Here is a 9618-nt window from a genome sequence, read left to right on the forward strand (position 1 = left end):
GCCGGTCAAGTGCCCCGACCCTATGGAGGTCGACCCTTCGGCCCCTCCTGTCACTCTACGGGCGCATACACCGCATGTTGGCGTGCACCCTGGAGCAGGTTTTCAGGCGTTTCCTAGCTCCCCTCGGACCGAATGGCAGGGTGCGGGTGGCACAGCCTCGCCTGTTGTTAGGCTACCCACCTCGTCGCATACGTCAACATGGGGTCCTCCCCACGGCGGGCGGAAGCCTTATAACACAACCGTACGCCGATTTGCGGGGGAGGAATGTGGTGTCACCGCCAGACACCACACTTGCTAGGTGGTAGCCTTTAAATCGGCCGCGGTCCGCTAGTATACGTCGGACCCGCGTGTCGCCACTATCAGTGATTGCAGACCGAGCGCCGCCACACGGCAGGTCTAGAGACTTCCTAGCACTCGCCCCAGTTGTACGGCCGACTTTGCTAGCGATGGTTCACTGACAAAATACGCTCTCATTTGCCGAGACGATAGTTAGCATGGCCTTCAGCTGCGTCATTTGCTGCGACCTAGCGAGGCGCCATTACCAGTCAATATTGATTCTGCAAACCATGTACCGTCAAGAGCGATGTTCACCAATTATGGATTAAAGTTAAGTATTCCAGAAGCTACGTACCTTTTTTGCTAGTCTCAAGACCTTGTCCTGTTCCAGACGTCACGCCAGCCTGCGTGAGCTTAAACGCGTGCCTTTCGGCTTCCTGTCGTAGTGGATTGGCTGTCTTGCCAGTCCAAAACATTTACTGTAGTGTATAACTGTGACAATCACACTATCAGATTATTGTCTGTACATAGTCATTGACGATAGATTCGACAAAACTGTGCTTGGCCTTTTAAGTGAGAATGTTACTCTAAGAACATATCATGGATTAACTGCTTACTGGCGGTTAAAATTTTTTCCTTGTTTAAATGATCATTCTGGTGTCTGGACTGCTTTTCCTATTCCTTTTCTTATAGTTTCGTGTTACGAGTAAGCCTACTGTTACGCTACACAGCGTTCCAATCAAAAGAAATGCCATATGCAGGTATACAGTTGTGGATACTGACGAGAAAGAAAGGTATCATTCTAGATATATAGCCAAAGTTTCACAGAAGGACATATATATATATATATATATATACATGTGTGAGTGTGTGAGTGTGTGTCGTAACATTGTCCTCAGTATACAGCTTCGGAGCCAGTTTGTGGGCTGTAAACGGTGTGACGGGACTAAGATTTGCCACTGAATAAAGGTACAGCAGGATGGGAGCAACTGTCAACAGTTCAGTGATACGACAATTCTGATCTGAATCGATGGCAAAGCAAGTTCTACAGCAATACTTGAGCTATACATGCTGACATCAGAAGCAGAATATGAAATGACAGAAGACGTATATGAGGGTAGTGTGTAATTCAATGAGAAAAAATGTAAATGTCGTATAGCGTTGTCGGCTGGGAGATCCCGCGGCGTGGGTTCAGCCGCCTGTGCGAAAGGCTGCCATCCGCGTACACGGGGCCCTTTCCATGTAGATACGTGAGAGATGTGACGTACATGTATTTGTGTAGTGCTGCTAAGTGTAGTGGATGCGTGTGTGGTGTAGCGTTATCTTTAAAATTGTATGGTGATGATGATGATGATGAGACAAGAAAGAGGGTGAAACGCAGTGCGAGTAGCTGTCCTTTCTTCTCAAATAGTACCAAAGAGGCAGCCGAATTTGAAGCCCCCATCCGATGAACGGATCACCACCAACACTGTCGCATGCTCTCACTTCATCAGACACAGAGGACAGGTTTGGAATTTAATCCACGACATTGGTGCGAAAGCTGGTGATCAGCAGTTCTCAGCCGCCACCTCTCCTCCCCTTGCCAGCCAGATACTGGCAGCCAAAACTTCGTCCTTCCCCAGGATTCGAACCGGATTATCACTCCCAGTCGATCACCACCGCACAGGCGTGCGTTAGCGACTTTGGCTACTTTCTTGGTTGTTATTTTTTCTTATAGTTCACTTATTTTATGAATCCCACTCTCTTCCCCCTGGGTCCACACTTGTTATTCTGTGGGCCTGCTTCCTCTAACACCTACTACAGAAGCAGTAGTACAAAACAAACACCAGTGCCGAAAGCGTAATAGGGGGAGAATGGTTACAAGAAAATTAGAAAATGTGAGAGGAGAAACGCTAATTGATTTCTGCAACAAATTTCAGCTGTTAACAGTGATTACATTGTTCAAAAATCGCAAGAGGAGGAGGTGTTCTTGGATAAATTCTCTATAACCGTAAGGGCAACGCTGGCTGATTCCATGTCTGTGGTTCTTGGAGTATTTTTTTTTTTGTTGATACTTTTCATTTTCTGGAGAGGGTAGGATATCCGAGCAGTGACCAAGGTGATCGGGAGGTCTCTCTCAACGGTAAGGCAAACGTCTGAACTGAAAAATACTCTCCTGAATATTCCAAACTGGGACTCCCTCTTCCCCACCATCAGCTGTCCTCTGTTAAGTGGGTGAAAAGTTCCCGAATCTACAATGGGTGAAAACGGCTGGATGTGGACCATTTTGAATTTAGTCCTAGTAAGTATCTTCCACGCAAAAATATAAAATGGTAGTTCACGTGCTGTGTAATTGTTTGTGTATGCACGGAATGGAGTCAGTGACAGGCTTGACATTTGACGTGTACCTGAGTAGCTACCGATCACCGATATATGTGCAGCAGATGTAAGTGTGAGATATGGGACTGTCTGGTACTGATTACTGTGACAGACATGAGGAGCATCTATGAAATCATAGGTTACAGAAACACAGACGTAGGCAGCATACAACACAAAAAGTTAGTTAGTGGTAGCACGAGTGGGAAGAACCTACCAAAGGAAAGGAAGAGACTAGGTTGGTCTTTAACGGCCTGTCGACTTCGGGATCGTTATAGACGGATCACAAACATTGATTAAGGAAGGATATGGATGAAAATCAGGCAGTCTCTTTCATAGGAACCATTTTCACATTTGCCTTGAGCGACGTAGGGAAATCATGGGAAACCTAAATCAGGATGGCCGTACGTGGTTTACTGTCGTCCTCCGGAGTGTGAGTCTAGTGTGCCAACCACTGCAGTATCTCGTGTGGTAACTTACCAGTGCTATAAAATTTCATGACATATTACGGCATATCAATAAAGGATTAAAACTGAAACACTTTCAACAAAGTCAGAGCACGGTGGTCCTACATCTCGTTTATGATCGTGGTCGCTACCAGCAGTGGAATGGTGTACTGATCTTTGTACGTAAAGGCAGCGTCTTGGGCGATTGACTCGTCATCGCCCAGCCCAAACTGCTGAGGACAGAAACTTGAAATTTGGAGGAATGATGATCTTTCATTGTAGATATCGTTTAGGGAAAGACCGTTCGAAACACCACTCCTAAAAGGGTGAGATGAAGGGGATGAAAGGCTGCTTGAAAACATGTCACGGTTAAGACAATTTTGACGCTAGAACAACGAAAATCTGTTTGTGTTCTTTTTTGTCTGACAGAGAAATCACACACTTCAGCACATGTAAATCCAGCCTGTAAGGGGCAAACTAGTGGGTGAAAGTTTTCTTGAAAATAAATCGTTGTTAAGGACTACTTAAGTATTTTTAAAGGTATATTTATGAAAACTAGTATTTCACTTTAGCGTTGGAAATTTAAGATGTATGCATTTCATTGTTTTCGGAAACTCGAGACCATAAAGGACTGAAATACGAAATAAAAAGTTTTATGAAATTATTTCATTATGAAAGGCAACGGCCTTGCCGCGGTGGATACACCGGTTCCCGAGAGACCACTGAAGTTAAGCGCTGTCGGGTGTGGTCGGCACTTGGATGGGTGACCACCCAGGGGGCCTTGCGCTGTTGCCAGTTTTCGTGGTGCACTCGGCCTCGTGATGCCAATTGAGGAGCTACTCGACCGAATAGTAGCGGCTTCTGTCAAGAATACCATCATAACGACCAGGAGAGTGGTGTGCTGACCCCACGCCCCTCCTGTCCGCATCCACCGCTGAGGATGACACGGCGGTCGGATGGTCCCAATAGGCCACTCGTGGCCTGAAGGCGGAGTGCTTTTTCATTATGAAAGCATTTCCAATGCTAAATCTATGGACCTTTGGCTTCTTTGTCATAAATTAAAAAATACATATTTAATAGTTTTTGTAAATTCGACACCTAAGGGGATGAAATAGGGGATCAAAATTTTTAAGTAAATGTTTCGTTACATTAAAATAATTTTAAAACAGAATCTGTGAAAATAGGTATGTATTATGAGATGAAGCTTTCTATGGAAATGTCACCACAAGATCACAAGAAACATACTTAAAAAAAACCGTAGACTACAGCTACCAAAATCAGATTTTGATTAGAAATACAGTCGGAAAACACCATGCTTCTCTGTACTTAATCAGCGTGAAAATCTTAGAAGTCGTTGCAGTTTGTGAAAAATGTAAAAACAAAAAAGTCTGTGTGAGTGAAGCAATGGGTACTAAGCTAACAGAATGCAGCCTGAAAAATTACTGCAATTCGTCATAAGTGTCTGTTGAAGTTAGTTTGTTCCTGTTCAGTGTGCAGCATTTATTTAATGTTAATGCTGTCTTTAATACAAATTTTTAAGTCCATTAATTATTTATATAACTGTAATGTAAAATTTCCTTTCATAATGGATTAACAATACTTAAGGTTTTATTTCTTTATTATTCAAAACAGCAATTTCTAAACAGTGCCCTCAAATGAGGATGCTAGGTCTAGTTATTCAAAATTTCATGGTTCGTTAAATCATATAGATAGACAGGGAAAGGGACTTATATGAAATCTTCAAGGGTTGTCAGCCGAGTAACGTCGTCGTCTCGTAGCAAAGTTTGGATGGAATGCATCTCCATCACCTTCAGGCGAAGTGTAGGGATATCGTCGGTCGCGGGCTGATATCTCTCTTCACTCACTCTCATCTAATACTTTGCCCTCTTTGGGGAAGTGTGTGGGGGAGTTTGTAGCCTTTCGGCTTTTACTCCTCTGTGTACTAGTGTGTGATTTTATCTGTGGTTGTTTGGTGTCTGTGAAATGTGATGAATGTTCTGTATGTGTCTGGTACTTGCCTGAGGTTGGTGAGATGTTTGGTAGTATGTGGGAGGCAGCAGGATTAGGAATTGGATATTGGGATTTTCTCTTCGACTTAATCGTCGAAGATCGTCATTGGGCGTTTGTGCTAATCGTGGGACAAGTCATATCGACCTAGGGAGTGGATGAGGACGTTTCCTGATCTGGAAGAGCCTTCATAGAAGGCCCTTGCCAGATCTCGGAAACTCTCTCTCAGGAGTGGGATTTCAGCTGCGGCGTGTAGATCATAGGTAGGGAATCGGAGAGGGAGATGCAGTGCCCTCCTTAGGGCCCCATTCTGCAGCCTCTGGAGTTTATCCAGGGGCTGCTTCGCCGCGTATCCCCAGTCAGGGTATGCATATTCCATTACTGGCTGGATCAGGGCCAAATAAACGTTCACTCCTACAGAGCAGGGAAGGGAGCTGGTTGAACGCCAAGGTTCTTGGCGGTTCTGCGCCAGGGGAGTTGGGTTCCGTTTAGGTGAAGGTGGAGGAGGAGGACGGGAGGGTGGCGGCGGCGAGGAGGTTTGTGCTTACGAGCCTTCGGGTAATCAGCATAGCCTGCGTCTTTTCAGAGTTGATGGTGATGCGCCAGCGACGGGCCCAAGTTTCTGTGTCATCTAAAACCCTTTGTAACCTATGGATGACCAGGTCCCTGTTTGCATTTCTCATTTAGAAGGCTGTGTCGTCTGCGTACTGTGCGGTGTACACCAGGAAGGCCGTTGGTGTGTCTGCAGTGTACAGACTGTACAAAATGGGCACCAGGACCGATCCCTCTGACACCCCAGCGCGGATACGCCTTTTGGTGGAGGTGGCAGTTTCTACCTTGACAGAGAAGGTTGTGTTCGTGAGATAGCTTTGGATTAATTTGACTATGCTCCCAGGGAACCCTTGTATGTATAACTTGTATAGTAGCCTTTATGCCACACCGAGTCGAAGGCTTTGGCTACAGCAAGTAGCACTATTCCGCAGTAGCCTCTGTGGTTGTAGCCGTCTGTGGCTGTTTCAATCACTCTCATGATTTTTTGTGGGGCAGAAGGATTCTGGCGGAATCCGAATTGGAAAGCAGGCAGAAGTTGCTCTCTGGTAACGTTTTCCTGTATGGGCATTAGCAGGAGGCGCTCATAGATCTTGCAAGAGGCTAATCGGCCTGTAGAGTTGCGGGAATAGAGGGTCTTTCCATGGTTTGTGTATCGCGACCACTTCCGCATGTTTCCAGCAAGCTGGGAACTCACGGGAACGAGTCATGTCGTTGAAGACGCTCTCGAGGCGTGTGATCGCCGAAGGTGGGAGGCTTTTGACTAACTGATTGGTGACACTGTCATGACCAGGCACCTTTCTTGGAGGGGAGGGACCTAATTACTTTTGCCACGTCTTCGGGGCGAAAAATGTGGGTTCATCTTCTGGGTCCTCCTCAGCATTGAGGCAGACAGACAGCTGACGATGGACCAGTACTTCATGCTCTTCATCCTAGGGTTCTGCCGCTTGAAACTGTTTCTCGAAGGAGTCGGCGAGGGCGTTAACCTTTTCAGCATGGCTGTAGGCCAGACCCCACTCGCCATGGTGTGGGGGCATCCTAGAGCGTCTTTTTGTGAACTGTTTGGTTGCTTGCAATAGTATGTGATCGTCCACTTTGAGAGCTGTGAGGCGATTTTGTCATTGTTCGTTTCTGTGCTCACTGAGCGCCACCTCCCTGCAGACGATTGAGCAGCCTCCTGGTGGCCTGATTTCTGGTGATTGGTGATCTTCCACTCCTTTGCCACTATGTTCTTAAGGCGAATTTGAGCTAATAGATGTTCCGGGAGCTGGATTTGCGGAGGCAGGCCATTCCTTTGGTGGGGGGGGGGGGGGGGTTGTATGGCTTCTCTTTCTGCCTCCAAGATGGTACCTGTTAGGACTTGTAGCGCTTGTTCTACTGTTTCGGCAGTAAGTGGTGGACCGCGAGCGTTATCAGAGGCAACAGTTTCTCGGAATTGCTCCCAGTCTGTACGGTTGTAAGACGTCTGGTACCATGGGAGTGCCACCCATTCTCCCACATCGACCTCTAAAATCACTGGGTTGTGGTCGGAGGACATTCTGTTGATTTTCCTTGCGGCCACAAACCCCACGATCCTTCTAGCAAGAGCTGTGTCTAACACGTTGTGCCTGCCTCCATTTTTTGGAAAATGTGTGGGCTCGACCTGACCCCATATTTCGAAGTGTTGGATGCGCGGTAGTGGTTGCAGTTTGGCACCTGCTCTGGAGGTTACTCTAGAATTCCTATCAGGATGTTTGGCATTGAAGTCGCCCCCTATTATGAGTTTGCGTTCAATTTGCCCTAAAGCGGTTATGTCTCCCACATTTATCTGGTCTTGTGGGGGTTGGTATATTTCAACAATTGTTAGGGGTTTGTTGGCAGTGGTTACTTCTACCGCCACTGCTTCGATTTTATTGGTAGCTCGTAAGAATACTTGGTGGTGGGGGATCCCTCTTTTTATTTATATGGCCACTCCTCCATCTTGGGTTAGCCTCTCTTTGCGGTAGCTAACGTAGTTGGGAACTGTCGCCCTTGTCCATGTGTTTTGTAGTGTTTAACTTCTTTGTGACTGGATGGGTTGATGGTGTTTAGTTTGCATTTGTGTGGGGGGTGGCCTTTGCACCCTTTGCCTGCTGTGAGTGTCTTTTGTGGAACTCACAACCTTGGTAACCCACTGTGTGGTTTGCCACACAGCGCTACATTATTTGTGGGTCAATGTGTTTCAGTGCCCAGGATATTGTGTCATGGGCCTCGGCACACTTTCTGCATCTAATCACCATGGTGCAGTGTGCGGTGATATGATTCAGGCCCTGACACATGAAACACTGCACTGTTTTTGCGGCGCAGTGGCTCAGTGGTGACAGGCACATCTAAGACCATTTTTATCTCCCGTTTGTTCTGCAAGATATCAGGCAGAGTGGCCTGAAATAGGGGCCACTTTCTATGCATGTTTCCCATTTGCTGCACCGCCTTGACAACGTACCTCTGGGCAGTCAAGTCTGTTTTGACTTCCTAGCGGGACAGTGTCTTGGTTGATCTCTGATTACAGTATTACTGTTTAGAGTTTTTGTTGTGGGAAATGTTTAGTGGGGTATGTTTCTGTTGTTGAAAAGTGTTATGACTGTGGTGTAGTCTTCTAGTGTGTGTACTGTTATTTTTATTTGGTCACCTTTGGCCTCAAAACTGCGTCCCTCGTCTTCTGTTTTTAATAACTCGAAGAGCTCCTCGTAATTCTGAGGAAACTCTGCGACAATCGGAGGGAGGTGGTGGGTGACGAGTTTCTGTGTTTGTGTTGTGTTTTGTGATGTCTCTGGCTCATCAGCCACTGCCTGAAACCTGTTCAGTGTAGGTTCAACTCCCTGGGCCACCAGAAGCCTCAGCTGGTGAAAGGTTTTCCTCAAAAGCACGAAGCCCTCCGAGTCCTGCCCAGTTACGCAGTTCCTGTCCAGGGCGATGGTTTCCTGATTCCATCCCAGGTTGACAACAGATGTTGCCGGGGGCGTAGGCTCATCAAAGGGTGTGGGAGTGGTTGGGGTTGGGGTGGTGGACCTTTTCTTAGAGTCCCTATCCTTTCAGACCTTCCTTGAAAGCCGCGAGGTGGATTTGTGCGGGTGGGATTTTAGGAATTAGGATTGGGTGGAGAGCTGGGTTGTGGCGGTGGGTTTGGGGAGAATTTCAATCTCCTAACGGGTTTTCTTCTTGTGTTTACTGAGTGATGCTATGTTATTTGGGAGGTTATTGGTGGCATTGGCAAGCAGAAGCGGACTCAGGACCAGGGGAGGAGGGGCGGGATCGCAAGTACTGACAATGTATGTCGATGTCAGCGTTTTGTGTGTTACAGCATTACAGCATTTAGTGTTCTTCCGCCATGTCCAGAGCGGAAAAGGGGGCTGCTGCCAAGCCTGCTAAGCATTTATCACAGATGCTAAAACCCTTGGTGGGTTATGGTCCAGACTATGCCATAAACGCGACAGAGTTCGAGAAGGCACTACAGGACATGCAGCCGGACAATGGAGACCTACTAGTCAGCTTCGATATGACATCCTTATTCTTATGAGTACCAACAGAAGGCTCCCTGGCTTTACTCAAAGAACGCACTGAAGAGGATATCATCAAGCACTTCCGCCATGTGCTAACCATCACCTATTGCAAAAGTGGTGGCAAGTTGTACGAACTGATAGATGGTGTAGCTATGGGCTCCCCCCCTAGCACCAGGCATAGCCGACCTACGCATGGAGCACTTCGAAAAGCTAGCACTGGACACTGCTATAAACAAGCCAAAAGCCTTGGACCCCTGGCGCGGTTCTCGGGTGCAAGACGCTATCGATTGCTCCTCTGGTTGAGGTTGGCACTATGTGCGATCGCGAGCGCCTCCTGTCGGAGGGGTTCCTAACGGGGGAGTGAGTGCGAGTACGGGAGTCTGGGGCGGACAGCAGGGGAGAACGGACATTGCGGCCGCACTCTGAGGCGACAAGAGAAGAGTTGTGCACGGCCGAGAAGGGAGCGT

The 9618-nt window shown here is 47.3% G+C and overlaps 1 pseudogene; it reads left to right on the top strand.

The window, feature by feature from the left end:
• Positions 1-3754: 3754 nt before the first annotated feature.
• On the top strand, positions 3755-3872 carry LOC126472354 (5S ribosomal RNA; annotated as a pseudogene).
• Positions 3873-9618: the final 5746 nt, after the last annotated feature.

The sequence above is a fragment of the Schistocerca serialis genome, chromosome 3 (assembly GCF_023864345.2).
Source record: "Schistocerca serialis cubense isolate TAMUIC-IGC-003099 chromosome 3, iqSchSeri2.2, whole genome shotgun sequence".
Lineage (NCBI taxonomy): Eukaryota > Metazoa > Arthropoda > Insecta > Orthoptera > Acrididae > Schistocerca > Schistocerca serialis.